Here is a 15,090-nt window from a genome sequence, read left to right as displayed (position 1 = left end):
TGCCATCTATCTTTTATGTGTATATCAACAAATAGTCTCTTGCGTGTGTTATGTTCACTCTAAACTGCCATGATTTGTTATCCAGGGAAGAGTAAGAAAATAAAAATTGAAGAAATAAGAATAAGACAGAGTTTATTAGGAAAAAAATAAGACCACAGGAGGAAAAACTGATACACTCAGGCCCATTCAGCAGATAACAGCGCCATTCTAAGAGCCAACTGCAAAAAGCAATAACGGCATCAAAGTCTGAGTCACGCGAAAAAGACAGAAATTGGAAAACTGGATTGATTTTAAGCTCTTGGGTTGATTAACTTCTTATCTGTGTTTACAACTGTGAGTAAAAAACATCGAGTTAGGCTTTCGGTTTTGAATGAACGCATATGGTCGGGAACTTTATCATCTGGAAGGTCAAAACCATCAACTTTCCCTCAGCAACCAAACAACAAAGAAAGAGGAGAGTGGAAAAGTGTTCCTGCTTTATTTGTGTTGATCCCAAAAACAAGAATTTTTTTTTTTAATCAAATACTGAAAGATTCTTTCAAGCTTGAAAAAATCTTCATTAGTTTGAGCCTCTTTACCTGTGCATTTTTCCATCATTGAAGCATACGTGCGTGTGTGTGCTTGTGTGTGGACAGAGCAGCAGGTGGGAAAAAGGTGAGCTATTAATGTGAGGAATGAGGCCGTACACTTGTGTGAGGTCCTGTGGGTAAAATAAGCATCGATTCCTTTTTTGTTTCAGAGCAGATGAGGTTGTCAGGTCCTTTTGTCGGATCGATAATTTCAGCACATTACCTCGCTCATTCAGCAGCTGACCGGCGAGGGAATGATTCACTCGGCAGGAAGAAGCCAACGTGGCTCTGTGCAGAAAAATGTTTTCATGACTCTTTCATCAAATCATCCACGGTGTGCAGGATAACACGAGGATGCATGTTTGTTTTGGCGTGCGAATTTGAGTTATTTAGCGTTGAAGCTGGACGCTGAAGATTGAAAACAGAAAATAAAGCATGAAAGAGAAAATTGAGTTTGTAAATTCAGCTGTGAAGTTAAAACCAGAGGAGAGAAAAAGTTATTTTGTTCCAAAAGGAGACACTAAATAAAAAAGTGTCACCTTTTTGCGATTCGAGAGTCAAAGAATGCACAGTGAAGAAACATGTTTCCCTATACGTTGAAATTCTTTTTTTTTTCTTTACTGTTCATAACAAATGCCGACATTGAAATATAGAAAAATAGCCAAAGAGAAAGAAAATTATATAATAAAAATAGTTACACTATAGTGAGAAAGTAATTTTCTTTAAAAAAAATTTAGAATAGCACTTTTCATACAACAGAATCACAAGATGCTTCACAGGAAACATATGAAATAAGATCACAACGGCACAAGAAAAGAACACATTAAAAATGTTGTCAAACAATAAAAGAAAAAAAAAAATAGACAAATTAAATACAAAATTTTACAGGTAGAGTCAAAGGCCTGTTTTGATACAGTAGATGCGTCTTTAAAGGCTTTTTAAAATGACCACGGAAGCATCTTAACCAATACTTGAACAAAACAAAAAGTGCAAATCAGGAAAACCAAGAACTATTTTCAGAGTCAAAGCACGGACAACCTGGAATCCTAAATCAGAACTAGAGGTCAGCATCAGTAAGTCCACACAGACTTGTATCCGATCCCACTTCTGCTCAGTCAGAGCGGCTGTTAGACACCAAGAATCTGCATCTTGCTTTTTCAAACTTCAACAAGAGATGCTGATAGGCGTCGAGGAAAATATAAAAACCCTCTGATTGTCTCTGCGCTGAGACAAAAAGCGCTAATGATTAAACTTCTCCACAGCCTTGGTTCTCACCAAGTTTCTAATCAAACACTCAAAGCCACGGCTAATTAAAAAGAACACAAGGACGTGGTGCTTAAGTATAGAGGCTTTTAAAAACTGTAAACACAAAAACTTCCAACATGTTCCGTCTACCTCACCTGTCCCTCAGGTGTGTCTATATACCAGATGATCAGTCGTCAGTTTTCTGCAGTGTTTCATGCTGCCCAAACTTCAACAAACTCTGCTTCTCAACAAGGGACATCTTCTCCATTAGGGGGCGATATGGGGAAAATATGTTTGGATGTTTTTTTATGTCAGGATCAGGATCTGGATTTGATCAGGATTGTTTTTTATATATATACTTTTTTGACCTGAAAACAACATTATTAGCCTCCAAATGTTTCTTATACAGAATTCTGAAAAAAATGTAATCTGCTTTTCTGCACCAATTCATAACTGTAATCTTGTGTTGTGTCCTCAATCGTGTTTTAAACTCTAGGGGCTCCAAGCCTGGCGCACCCTGCGCAGTGTTAATTTTGTGCAGCGCACAACTGTGCGCTGCCAATTTGACAATTTGGTAGACCGTCTGCACAGAGATGGGTGTGGCTGCACGCCAGGGGGAGTTGACGGTGCACCAGGGGGAGGTGTCAGCAGATTCATGTTGGCGCACTGACAATTTCATGCCAAAAACAGCGCAGAAAGTGCGCTAAAAAGCTTGCCTGCTCAAAGCTGGTCTATTCTCAGCGCAAAGCGGAGCGCACCCTCCGCAGCTGTAATTTGGTGACAGGCGCACATGTGCACACATGTCATCAAAGCCTCAGAGGCAGGTTTCCTGAGTGTCAGACACATTTTAATGCAGTAAACAATCACAGCAATCACTATTTAATGTAACTGTCTGAACCAGCATATACATTTGTATCTATATTAACTGTCCCGTCACATCTGATGTCAGATTAAAGCTGTTTGTCATAATGGAAAGTTAACCTGACGGCAGCTGGAAGTTTGATGCACATCTTACAATTAAACAATAAACAGCTTTAACATCTGATACTGAGTATATATCTGGCTTCTCTCATTTCATTTAATTCAAAGAAAAGAGGGAGAGAAAAGACGAAGAAAAAAGGGACAAAATAAATGTATGTCACTCAGGATTTACCCATGATTTCCCATATTTCTCTGTTTTAGTCTTTATTTTTAACGTGATCTAAAAAGATGGAGTACATTATTGTAAGGAGGATGAGGTGGAGACACTGGGAGAGTATACAGTATATCACCAAAGGTTCTGCTATTTGGTGATGACAAACCAGGAGTGCAGGTGGATCAAAAGTATTCTGAATGGATAAGCCAGCTGTGTAACTCTCTTCATTTTGTTCTCCTATTAATGACAAAGGAACAGATTAAATCTGTCCCGGGAGGTGGCCCACACGGTGACGCGCTTTGTGTCCTCCGATGTGCCCCGCTATCCATTCTCCTGCTGCAGGGACAGCGGCTCTGACTGTCTCTGTTACCTGGTCTTTCCAGCACACTGTTTCCACAGTGCTGGGGATCACTCAGACCAATCAGACGCTGCGCCTCGGCCCCAGGGCATTTAAAGGTGAGGAGAGGCGCTCATTTGATTGGTGAAAACAGCACTCGGCTGTGTTAAACCCACTCACGGCTTTTCTCCTCCCTCTCTGCCATTTGTGTGGAGGGAGGCGTGTACGTGCACCTCTGCGCTCCTCTGCGCCTTGACTGCGCCTCTCTTGGCACTGCATGAAACTTGCAAAGTGCGCCGGTCACGCCCTGTCCGCGTGGCGAAGGCCAGCGCAGGGCAGGTGCGCCTGCGCTTGCGCCTGGTCTACGAAATTAGAGCCTCATGTGTTATCTGCGGCAGGTGTTGCTGCTGGCAGGGCAGGCTGCTTCTCTGTTTTTATCAAAGTCATCATTTAAAAAGCAACAACAAAAAAAAAGAAAACGCTCCAACCATGGTCCCGGATTCCCTGATGGCCAGCCCGCCCCTGCACATAGGACTACTATGGAACTTGATCCATCTAACATACATATTTTACATCTGTTTTATTTGGGAAAAAATAATTACAAAAGGAAAACAACTCAAGAGCTTAACTTTTAACATGAGTAACAAACTGATGCAGTTCATATTCTCCAACGTCAATATAAAAGTATTGATTTCATTCTGTGCCATGTTCCTGTTACAGGTCTGTATGTGCTTTGACTTGTGTCTGTTTCTGCTGATGGACCTCCTCACAGACAGTCTGGTGTGTCCCCTGATAAATCCTTCACGCTGTCAGAGCCTCAGGGAGCAGGGAATGAAACAGCCAGATAAACGATGTAAGGATGGAGATTAGAGCCAGAGACAGCAGGAGCAACAAACAGGAAATGAGACAACAGGAGTGAAGTTGGGGTTCGGAGATGGCAGAAGGAAGAGGTCGAGATGGATGAGGATATGTGGAAGCAGAGCTGCAGTGTATCGTAAAAATAAAGAAGGGGCGACAGTGAGATGTGGCAGATTGAAAGACGGAGGAATGACAGGAAGTAGGATGTATGAGATGAAGAAAGGAAGAGGACAGAAGATAATCATCAACAAGATAAACTGGGGACATAAAGGGAACAGAGAAGGGAATACTCTTCAATACCCAGCCTCCAGATTCCAGACAGGGATGATCCCGCCTGTTAGTGAGGCTTATGTGTTTGTTTTCTAAGAAGTTTAACCCTCCAAAATAATTTAGAACTGTTCTGATGTGTTAGTCATCACTGCTGGAATAATTCATGTCTTTATACACTTTTGCATAGAGGCATTAAATAGTAGCCTGGAGGGATCATTCTGAATGCAGGTTCAGAAATAATAGGATGGCAAGTCATTTATGTTTTGTTTTGTTTTTTCTTTTTCAAAATGGTTTTGTTTTACTCACAGTAACTCAAGGTTTCCTGATTTAAAAGTCAAATAAGAAAACCTTGTTTCTTGAAATCACAGTCAAAGGAGTTGCAGCTTTGACACAGAATACAAACCAGACAAATGCAGTTTGCTGTTTGAGTTTCAACGGAGCTCCAAAGGTGTGAAAGGCACAGTGGTGTGCACAGAGGGGCACAGAAAGGGGCCCTGTAGGGAGAGTGCTGTCGGCCCCCCTCCAGGCATAGAGTACTTACATACTAAAGGAACTTATTGGGAGCCAAAACACACATTTAAAGGAGCTGTGAGGACTTTTTCTGTGATCTTGAAAAAGTCCCCCCCATCTAGATATATGCCTCAATGTGATCCACACTTTAAAATGAGATCATCAGCTCCAATATAGGTTATTCCTGAATGCTACTTCTTAGCTTCCCGATCGGGTTTGCCAGGACTGGATTGAATTACTCCAAGTTGAAGTCTCTATGACAACACTACACCTGTTGACAAAGTTTAGTTGTGAGAAGAGAGGTCTGTGTTTTAGTCTGCTGAAAATGATTCCTGTGATTAATTTTGTAGTGGTGGTGGACACCGGAGCCTAACTGTCTGATAGAAAAAGGACAGAAGAGCAGAAGAAAGATAAACAGGAGAGTGGTAGAGTACGATGTTACTGCCAGAGCTCTTAAAGGGTGAAGGGAGTAACATAAGCCAGGGGTTAAGGCAAATAAGGAATGTTTAAATGAAAGAATGGCAGTAAGGGAATCAAACTGAAGTTTATTTAACAACTTAAATCAGGTTAACGGATAACTTTACAACAAAACTTAGAAGGCGACAAATCAGACAAGGTAGGTATCTTAAAGAGCCGAGCTCAGACGGTCCTTGCGGGCGACAGACCACTGCAGGTCAGCCGCTCCCCGCTCCCAACTCCAGCCGGCCTTATGTAACCTTCCTCTCAGTCACGCTCCGCTCCTGATTGGTGGACGCCGTAACCCCCAATCACCTGGGAAGAGGGAGGGAAAAACCCACACACCTGGCGCACGCACACACACTCAGACACACACTCGTCACACCAGAGGTCGGGACCGTAACATACGAGCTAAAGGCTAAACTGTTTATGCTAATGTTCATTCCAACCCACAGTCAGCAGTTATTCTGCAGTGGTCTGTTCAAACTTGAGAGTCTATCAATAAAATGAAGAGTGAGGTTATGTTAGCTCTGATTGGTAGATGACTGATGGGACAGAACCAGGATCCACTAACATTACACATTACAGACATGTCTTAGAGCACCGGGCTGCCTGCTGAGCCAAATATAGACACTAATAAACTATATACACTCTGTACTTTACTTGTTGTTACGTTAGTCTAATTAAAACAAATCCTCCCCACAGGATCTTTAAGTACACTCTTAGGAGGGTCATAGGGCACAAAAGTGCCATCCTTGTGGAAAAACACTAACTGCCCTCTTCGCTAGCAAAATGTGCACCTACGTGCCTCAGAGAAACATGCAGAGTTTGTTGTTCTCTTCAGTGACAGTGGCCTGTAGGTGTCTTTTTTCTTTTTGCCCCTGCCTTTCAAAGGGTATGTATAAAAAGTGTTTATGATGCCAACTCAACTGATCACAGGAGGAGTTCTTGCGATCCTGGAAAGTTTCCTGTGCTAACAAGAGATAAGCATGAGACTGCCTATCTATTTTCATGTGAAAATTATTGTGGAGGGGTAAGTCAGGCTTGGACTCCATACAAGAAAAGTAGGAGTGTGCCATATCATACTGTTTATGATAACGCCAGTACATTTTTTTTGATGATATAAATTTGTCATTTCAAGATATTTACAGTGCAGAGACGCAATGACATATGACACTCCCTACTGTGGACAAAGCAACAATCAACGAGAGTGAAATTAGCACGGCCAGTGCTTAAAAGAGGAGCTACCTTTGTGATGTGGAGGTGGTTTGGCTGACCAAAGATCAGAAACGTAGCAAAATACATTAAATGAAAAATGTGCAGGAGGAATATTACCGCGAAGGGTGGCAACACCACAAACATGTTCCACCACCTAAAGCTGAAACACATGGTCGAATACAACCAGACTATGAAGACTTGTGAGGAGGACATGAAAGCTTAGTTATCATCAGTGGATTTTTTGCCTCTATGACAAATGTATGGTCGAGCTGAACGTCCGAACCCTGTATCAGCATTACCCCTAATTCACACTTAAAACGTGAGCGCCACGCAGCGCAGTTCCATGGATTTTGGGCACGTGCCAATTCATGCTGGATGAGTCTCTCGAGCACAGCGCAGGGCAATGCCCATAGCAGCTGGATACTAGAGATCACAAGATCACAGGAGAACCACACATTTCTGCAGGAATGACAACAAACGTTCATGGAAATTAATCAGCATGTTTAGCTCATCTGGTCCTACCAAAACTGCATTCTGCTTTCTGTTGGTGTCCTTATAGAAAGAATGTGTTGTGTCTTATAGAATTATGAAGTTTTTCACCTGCTGGATTAACTTTTCCTCCTCCAAAACGTCAGATATCCTTTGGATCTGACCTACGTACTCTGTCCAACCATTGACTACTACTACACAAGCTTGAAATGCAAACAAAGTGGCTTCCATACTGTGTGTGCAGTTAAAATGCTGATATTCAGAAGCAGCAACCATTAATAATAATTTTGAGGCTATATCCCCCACCCCTAAAGGAAAGAACAGATTTACATTGACCATTTTATAGTTTAGTTTTTATGTTTTATGTTTTAGTTTATTTGAAGTTCAAAACTTTGCATAGTAGTGATTTTGAACAGTTTTTTTTTTTATGTGCCAGTGGATACATCAGTTTTGATAAGGTGATTTCTCTCATTATGAACGATTGCAAACATCAGACCAGCTCCACAGATACATTTGGATGTCCACAAAATGCAAGGATAACAGGAATCTTATCAGTGTGCAACAACAATCTTGGTAAAGACAGAATTTTCTCTAGACCACAGGTTAACCCTTTTTTTTTTCTGCCAATGCTCCTGTATGATTAGCTCACAGGTGTATCAGTCTGATGTCAGCAGCTATACTTCATCACAAAAGAAAATCACATCAGTTTTTGGAGCATGATAATCAAATTGTTTGGCACATAAATATTACTTAACTTTTAAAATTGAGAGGTAAGTTGCAATGTGAAGATGACACTTGACATCCCCGAAAAACAAGCTCTTCCACTTTGAGAAAAAATAAACAAGTTAAGATCCCATGAAACAAATGAAGTTATTCATTTCTCATAAGATCTTGAGATAAACAGAAGAGTCATTTGAGATCTTGAGGTTAAAAAAAGGGAAATACTTGTTAGGGAATGGAGAAATTATGAGTGCATGTAAGGTTACAGCTTCCTTTCATCACACCATGCATTGACTGAATGTATTTTACTTTATATTAAGCAAAAAGGGATGACATCCAGGGGTTATGCAGTAGTGTGTAAAGAGACAGAGTGAAGGTGGCTGTGATGTAACTCCACCCAGAGTGCTTCGCATGTTTTGTAATCCTCCTGCTGCACTCAGCTGCAGTTGCATGTTCCAGTCAACAGATGGTGCTGTGGCTCTTCACTTTGTCATCACTGGCATTCTAAAATCAGCAGACATGAACGGCGAGCTGGCTCCCCATCAGATGGAATTTACACACAAAAAGACACCGAGCGACTAAAAGCAGTGTGTTCACGCTTGTGAAGCATTCGATTACGCAACCGAGACATCCCCTGCTTTCCTTTTACTGTCATGTAAAGTCATGGGAGGAGTGTTTGACTGAGTGTGTGTGAGAGTGACAGAAAGGTGTGTGTGTGAGGGTTAAGTGCAAAGCTTGTGAAAATGTAATTTAGATTCCTCCTCTTTGGCACTCTTCCTGTGTCGATGCTTCTCTGAGGTTTCTCTCTCCCCTTTTTCATCTTTGATGCCAAGTTTTATGTTTTGGCTTTGTTCCAAACTCTTTCTCTGCATACTTCCTTAATGTCCTTTTTTAGCCTGTCTCTTCCTTTTTGCACTCTCTTGTTCACTCTCTCGAGTTTCCAGTATGTGAATTAATTTTTTTTCCAATCAGGTCTTAAAGAATGACCTTTTTTTCCTCACAGATTATCGAATGCAGACGGTATTCTAAGGGAAATGATTGTGGAGCAAACAAATGTGTATATAGAATAGAATAGAATAGAATAGAAAATACTTTATTTATCCCCGAGGGGAAATTCAGGAGTCACCGCAGCATGTAAGAAAACAAAAGCAAGAAAGAATATAGAAAGTGAAAAAATGTCCATAAGAAATTAGATGACGACATCCCGTCCACCACTCGTCCACCACTCTCCAGCCCAGCCAGTCTCCACCTCCACAGGGTCCAGGACTGAGCCTCCCCAGCAGTCTGTTCAGTCTCTGTCTCCTGGATCCTGTCTGCTCACAGCAGGCGAAGCTCCTCCGATGTGTCGCGGCGTCCGATGTCAGCTCCGTCAGCCACGTCCGTGAACAGCATGATGCCGCTGGGTTAGCACAGCTAGCTCATCCATCCCCCGGAGCGAGATCCCATGTTCCCAACAAGGATGGATGGAAGGACAGGTCCACGTCGTCACCTCCCAGCTCACATCAGAGAACCAGCACGTCGTCCTCACCTCCTCCTCCTCAGCTCGAGGGAAATCATCAAGCCCTACACTAGTTAGCATTGACATGCTACAGGCTGCTAACTGCTAATTTCGCATGTAAACAATGCAGCCATGGTTACATGTAGGATCTCCAGACAAACACAGGAGAAAAGTAGTAAAAAATATCGCCGAAGCCACAAAAAGTTTGGTGTCCGTGACCGACAATGAACCATACAAAGTGATGATCCACTCCAAATACAAAGATTACGAAAAAGAGACGAAGAAATTACAAGAAACGGACAAAGACGAGAGAGCTGCTGCAACAGGCAGCTACCCGGGTAGCGCCTAGCAACCAAAATATAAATATAATATATATATATATATATATATATATATATATATATATATATATATATATATATATATATATATATATATATATATATATATATGAAACAAACTAAGCCAAATGTACCAGAAAAAGGAGGCAGGAAACCCTCAGGCAGACAGAAAGACCTGCAGAAAAAAATAAGTGCATAACAACAACAAGGTGAGACGCAAGCTAAACCAGAGGACCTTCAAACATCAGGTCCAAGGACAAGCGGTGAACACCATGTTGGAGGTGGATAATCTCTGACAAGACACAGGCAGGTTTAACCACATGCTAAATAAAGAGAGGAGCTCCTTCCATTTGGAGAAGAAGGAGAAGGCTGTTCTTAGCAAAGAACTGGACATGGCCAAGTGGAATCTGGTAAAGGAGAAAAACCTCAGAGAAGTCTTTCAGAACAGGTGCAAAGAGCTGAAGGGACTGCTGAAAAATACCTCAGTAGGAATTCCTCCTCAGCAGCTGTTAAAGACCAGGAAAGGAACCGGTGGTGGGAATGGCCGGACAGAGGTGGACTTAGCTGAGCTGGACCTTGAGAGGGGAAGGAACCGACTCCTGCAGCTGGAACTGAAAGATCAGAGGTGCTCACAGCCAGCTTCAAGTCCTGCACCAAAATTATACAAATGATGCCAGGAAGATGGTGGATGACCTTAAAAAACAAGTCCAGGTCTATGCTGACAAGGTGGCCCAGGACCAGGCCACCATGGCAGCTATGAAGAACACAACGCCCTGCTTCAGAAGATGGCAGGAGAGAGACAGAGTGGCCAGAACAACATCAAAAGTTCAGAGCAGAGGATTGAGGCTCTACAGCCCGAGCTTCAGGAGCAGAAGAAGGCTGCTGACAAAGCTTCTCGAGATCAGGCTGCATTCTCATCTCTACGAGTCGATCACAACTCCCTGCTGCAGAAGACGACAGAGGACAAAGCTACCATAGAAGCCATGACCAGAGAACACAACGCCCTGCATCAAAAGATGGCAGAAGAGAGACAAACCTACAAGGCTCATCTCAGGAAAGCTGAACAGGTGCTACAGAGGCAACAGCGTGAGCTCCAGGAGCAGGAGAGCACCAGCAACATCAAAGCTCTTCAGGATCAGGGTGCCTTCACATCCATCCAGAAGACAGTGGAGGAAAACAAGAGGCACCAGACTGACCTGCTCACTGCCAGGCAGACAGCAAACACGCATCAACAGGAGCTTCACAAACAAAAAGAATTAAAACTGTAAGTTAGTGGTGTCTTCTATTACACTGAAAAATATGTTCTGTTGAATTAACCCAATTTTATTGATTTTAGCAGTTGCACGCAATATCTTTATCTCAATCTAGATCATTTATTTAATCTTAATGTACATGTTATATTTAAGTTATTTCAAATTAATAACATTTGTTGTTGTAACTCAAATACACATAGTAGATTTTACTCAAATTTCCTAAGAGATCACAACTAAATCCATGTTCATTGAACTAAATTGTATTGAATTATTGAATTGACTCATTTCAAACCGTGAGTGAAGAGGGAGTGCAGTGAATATTAGACCCAGCTGTGCATTAAGATGTTAACCGGCCAAGGGCACAGGCTTTCTGTGCTCCACATGGCATAGACTTGCTGTCTGTGCCCTGTGGCATGGACTTGCTGTCTGTGCCCTGTGGCATGGACCGTGTACCTCTAAGCATGTTTAATATTTTATACGTTAATAAACGGGTGGAACGGGAGATTCTCATCATGGATGTTCGGCCGACAAATTTGCAGCAACTGTGTGATGCTGTCATGTCAATATGGAGCAATCTCTCTGAGGAATGTTTCCAGGACTTTGTTGACTCTATGCCACCAAGGATTAAGGCAGTTCTGAAGGCAAGAGGGGGGTCCAACCCGGTACTAGCAAGGTCTACCTAATAAAGTGGCCAGTGAGTGTACAGTATATAAATTGTCTTTTCTCATCTCAAATCCTTCTCTTGATAAAAATGCAGATGTGACCACTTTCAAAATAAATGTGCTGCCTTGTTTGTGCATTATCATTACAGGATCATAAAAAGGACGACACCCTCTCCAGCTGTGCTCTGAAACGGACAGTAAAAGTCACACACTGTGCACATTTCCCACCACCATCTCACACATCAGAGTTTCCCCGAGACTGTAATTTATTTTGACAGCGCGCAGGAACCTCTCTCTGTCACAGGCGCAGGTGTCACAGGTGCAGAATGATAAAGGCCCTCTGCTGGAGGGCTCACACACACACACACACACACACACACACACACACACACACACACACACACACACACACACACACACACACACACACACACACACACACACACACACACACTCCTGAGAAAGGGTTAGGCTTAATGGAGGGATTGTATTGTGTAAGTTACAGAGCAGTGAAAGAAGCAGTCAGAGATTTGTTCCTTGTTCATTTTCCTACATCATTGAACTATGATCAGAATCAGAATACTTTACTGATCCCAGGGGGAATATTTCATTTCAGTTACATCCCTTTCAAGACATCTAAGAAAACAAACATGGGGAAGCACAGAAATGAGATGAATCTAGGAGCTGCCAGTTACCCAGCACCCCTTTGCAATAGACATGAAATAACAACATTAGGAGAGGAGAGGGGGAAAAATTCCAGTGAATTCCAAACTATACCCAACAGGGGGCGTAGTTTGATATCGAGAAAAAATACACCTCAGCATATAAGCACATGATGACAACAAACACAAACTCAAAGACTTGCACAAATGTCACTGCTCAGCCACAGAGGGGCGCACACGCAGCCTTCAACTGCATCAACCCTCTGCAACTGAACTGTAACGGAGCCAAAGAATGCATTGAGTCCAAGGTAGAGTGTGCGCCATGTGCCCAGACTCAACAATGTTTGTGCCGTTTGACGGTGGCCATGGAGATGACCTCGAAGAGTTCTGATCCAGAGACAAGTTCACAGGAGGAAGGTGCAGGATTGGAGGGGGTGGAGCATCTGTCTGCATACCATCCAGGAGAGAAGGGTGCTTATCAGCCTACCAAGGCCGACGTGGAGGAGCCGAAAGAGAGATAAAGATCGTTTGGGTCAGGCAGACACACTGAAAATTTTCTGTCTGCCTTAAAGTCCAAACTGGTCAACTCTGTGGTAATCCAAATGACCTATTTCAGTGGCCCACTACAGCTGAGCCAAGTTGACAACTTCTCCAAGTTGTTATCCATCCTGTGAAGAAGTCTAGGAATCACATTCTGCCTGTGATTAAGTTCACATAACCCCTGAGGTTGAGTGTTGACAGCCCTGCACAAACCCTTAGTGACGAGTGGTTTCCTCTGCAATCAAATTGGTAAACATTACACAGACTGTGGAGGGTTAGGTGATTGTGTAGTTGTTTATTTTTTATTTTTATTTATTTCTTTATCTCAAACTTAAAAAAAACAGAGTACAAAAGGAAATTAAGAACTAACAAACAACAACCATATCCAACAAGTAACATGAAAACCAAACTGTACTGCTACAGTACCTTATCAAATTAGGCATGTGAGTGCAAACACATGCACAGCAACCAGTTTGAGAAGGAACAGAAAGAAGCAAAAAAGCTAATCTAGTCCTGCCCCTTCAATACAAATCAGACGCAATACTAAATTATAACTCAGAACCCGCTGTCATTCATGGAAACAATGTGAATTCACAGGTAATAGTAACATCCATCTCATAATACTATCAGATTCCCCATAGTATATCTGTTCAAAACAACATTTTAAGTTACTTACTATTATTACTTACATTTGTTAATAGTTATCAGTGTTTATGTCCAAGGCCATGTTATTACTTGTGAACAACTTTTTCTAAAATCTTACTGAGAACAGGAAGGTTAGAAATAGGTCTTTAAATAGAAATAATCAATGGATCAAGTTTGTTGTTTTTCAGTAAAGGGGTAATAATATCATGTATCAGACACAGTTTTGTAGGTATAGGGTCAAGAGGACAGGTAGACGATTTTAGTTGTCTGATCACCCCCCAAGACCAGAAAAGTAAACAAAGGAGAAATTGCACATTGACTGTTTGTGATTAAACAACTTCACCCAATCTTCACAGAACAGACAAGAAGATAGAAGAAATGAGCAAATATCTTTCACACATCATGGACTTAGCATTTAGTGGCTAAAAAAGGAAAATAATCATGTTAAAAGTTAGAGAAGAGAAATAGAGATAGGATAAAAAGAGTAAATACTGGCTCCACACTCCTCAGGTGGCCTCTATAGCTCTAAACAAATGCTAATGCTGTTGTTCTTGCTGCCCTTTGCCTGACACGAAAATTAGCATTCAGCTACATCAACACATCTCTTCAATCACACGACAGATATCACAAGTTTTCAAGCCCTGCAGGAACACAGACACCAGCAACACGAGAACAGAAGAGAGCTGCAGTCTGTGCACATGTAGAGATCCAAGACTCACGGCTGTCTCACTCAGTCTCTGCAGGGACGAGCAATCACTTCATGTGATCAGAAGACGACACGCTGCACTGGAACATGGATTGTGACATGTGGAACAAAAAGTGGAGACTTTAAAGAAGCTGAGCTCTGGAGCTCACTGAACAAGATAATACATTCAAACCCTCGGGGGATACATGTGTCTTTGTTTGCTATATAAAGGAGGCAAAGCTGTTCAAGAAGGGACAGATGTGTGTGTGTGACAAGAGTGTGACTGTGGGTGTTTTTCACAAGTGGGATGTTGTTTTTTTATATCTTGACACATTTTCTTTCTGGTGCGAATGTTTCTTTCTTTTCCTGCACATGAGACTGTAAAGTTGTATGTTTTGTGTTATATCGGAGCAAAGAGATGAGGAAGTGTTTGGAAACAAAACGATGGTGATGGATGAGCTTGGCGTCAACCGTTCCTTTTGGGTTTGTCGTGCTGCTTAATTCTGGCTGGACTGCATCTGAATCAACAGAGATACTGCTGCTCCAGGCTATAATAAAACGCCAAAACACGTCGGCGTTTATCAGATGGAGATTATGCGAGATTGGAAAACGTGGAGCAATTTTCCCTCCCTGATTGGCGAGCAGTTTGTATGCATGTAGCACACATAGCCATGATTGTTCCGTGATTTTTTCTCCCCTTTAACCCCCTCCATTTTTATCAAATCACAGTCCAGTAAATCATGTTTTCATTTCCAATCTTCCAGCCCAGTCAGGAGTTGGGGAGAAAAAGTCCACACAGCTTATAAAGAGGAGCGTCTGTAAAAACCTGAATACCTATTGTGTTTACCCCTGTACACATCAGCAAACAATGGGCGCTTTGTGTGGCTTGGACGGGTCAGGATAAATAATCAGTATCCCTATTAGTCATGCTTACACTAAACACTGGTGAGCGCAAAAGCCAAGTTAACAATGAGCTGCGACGAATCAGGCCTGAGCC

The sequence above is a fragment of the Halichoeres trimaculatus genome, unplaced genomic scaffold (assembly GCF_033239565.1).
Source record: "Halichoeres trimaculatus isolate MK-OKI-2021-1 unplaced genomic scaffold, fHalTri1.1 fHalTri1_scaffold_21, whole genome shotgun sequence".
Taxonomy (NCBI): domain Eukaryota; kingdom Metazoa; phylum Chordata; class Actinopteri; order Labriformes; family Labridae; genus Halichoeres; species Halichoeres trimaculatus.
Note: the sequence above shows the minus strand (reverse complement) of the source record.